Genomic DNA, 2,330 nt, shown 5'->3' with positions numbered 1-2,330 from the left:
ACCNTTATCTCCCCTATATAAACACAGGAAATGTCTACATGTCTAAGATATTGACATATTGATGAAGTTATCTCCCCTATATAAACACAGGAAATGTCTACATGTCTAAGATATTGACATATTGATGTAATTATCTCCCCTATATAAACACAGGAAATGTCTACATGTCTAAGATATTGACATATTGATGATCTTTTGATTTTGTCCTCCGACATTGAAGCAGTTTATAATGGTCGATCAATCATCTCCACTTGTTTTATGATATTTTTATTTGTGAGAGTGTTTCTTTGCAGATGTGTGTTGATTTCCTGTATCAGATACTGTATAGATTTATTTATGTAAAAGATAAATAATATATGTTACCATTTTCTAAGCAATATTTTTATGACTATATTCAGTTTTTTTGATGGATAAAATTTTATTATTTGAAAGATATAATGCCTTATGCTTAAGAGTTTTCCTATTAATACCACAAATGAAATGAGATTTGAACTGTCTGTATTATAGCGGACTGTCGCTTAGTGTGAGCAACTTCTAAAGTGAACGTTTTAGTCCAACAATCAATGTGTACTAAGCTACTTGTGTTCCCAATACAATGACTGAAAAGTGCTACTTACATTTTTCCTCACCCACTTCACAGGTGCTTTCCCATTTACACTTAACAGGGTTAAATATTGTATTGTGTTGATCTACCTCCATTAAGATAGATCACACATGCCTTTAACCTAGAATGTCACTGATTAACCCAAGGCTTTTGTCATCACATAAGCAGTGTTACCATTCTTGTTTGGTTTGAGTCATTAATTTTGTTACATATTTCATGTGCGATTTATGATGTTGAGGTGCATATATTTTTACTGTAGATAGGTTTAGGAGAAAAAGCTATAACCCCTTAATGGATCAAGATCCCTCTTTTGCAGGGAAGAAGCTGTATAAACATCAGGTTGGGGGAGGGGCGTTGACTCCTGGACCCCACCTATTCAGAAACCTGGATCTGCAATTTTTTAAGACATTATAACAGTAAGATGTTATTAATAAAATACTCTCCATAGTTTTATCAATCAGTTTTTGTTCATAATAACAGGAAAATCTTACTTAAAATGTATTTTCAGACCTACTTAAATGTAAGTTTTAGATGGGATCAATTTCTAAATGTTTCTGCCAAGATGCAAACAAAATACAATAACAGGATTTCCACATGACTTCCAAAACATGACTATGCTTTACTTTTATGAAACTCAATACATGTACTAAACTTATCTCACCAGTAAAACCTCATTGTTAAAGAAATTTCATTTGTATGCAAGTTTGTCCATCCGTCCAGCTTGAGGTTAAAGCCTGTTTTTGTCCAACTATTGACCAGGTCATCAGTCAACATCTGAAGATGACTGTAGAAAGTTGTAATGTAGAATTGACTTTAAATGATCACTGAACATTGAGGTGCTTACTCTGTTCATAAATTGAAAGTATATTATAGATATACAATACTGTCCCGAATATCCCAAACCATGAAGAAAGGCCTTCTGTATGCTTATGAGATTACCTGAGCCAAATGCTAAAGTGACCTTTTGTGGCCCTGTTTCTGTCCGTTGTCGTGGTGCACTGTCCGCTGTCCGCTCATGTGTTGTAGATTTGACCAGTACCAGTAGTTACATACATGTAGCTAGCCTGTTAATGTCCGACCATAACACCAGTTAACTAACTTAATGGCCTACACCCACAGGCAGATATCCAGGTACAACTTGATATGTCCTCAGTAAATATGATAACAAGTGTGTCAATGTATCCATGAACAATGCTTACTGAAATAACATCAGAATAACCTGTATAAATATAATTCAAACAATTTCACTTTAACTTTTCTTAAGTTTGAGATATGTCCTTATAATGTTAACTATGCTGACTGAGATGTTACTTGTTAACACTGTTTATCTATACCATGTGTTATAAAACCCTAAGTGTGTAGTTTTATGTTCACTTCATGATATGTATATTTGTATGATTTTATTGCGCCAACCAACGTTAAATACATGTTATTTATATTGATAATATACAACCACTTTAACCATCTGAAATATACCAATCTATCATAGCCACAAATCTACCATCGCCACAACTATAAAAATCTACAATTGACACAACTTTACTATACAAATCTACCATCGCCACAACTATACAAATCTACAATTGACACAACTTTACTATACAAATCTACCATCGCCACAACTATAGCATAGGCGACTCCAAACCACCCCCTGCGGGAAGGCAACTTCCCTCACGCCGACAGAACACCGACTTCCGTCAGTGAGACGGATTCATGTAGGCGCAAA

The sequence above is a fragment of the Mizuhopecten yessoensis genome, unplaced genomic scaffold (genome assembly GCF_002113885.1).
Source record: "Mizuhopecten yessoensis strain PY_sf001 unplaced genomic scaffold, ASM211388v2 scaffold10377, whole genome shotgun sequence".
Lineage (NCBI taxonomy): Eukaryota > Metazoa > Mollusca > Bivalvia > Pectinida > Pectinidae > Mizuhopecten > Mizuhopecten yessoensis.
The sequence above is the reverse complement of the archived record's forward strand: the minus strand, read 5'-3'. Positions refer to the sequence as shown.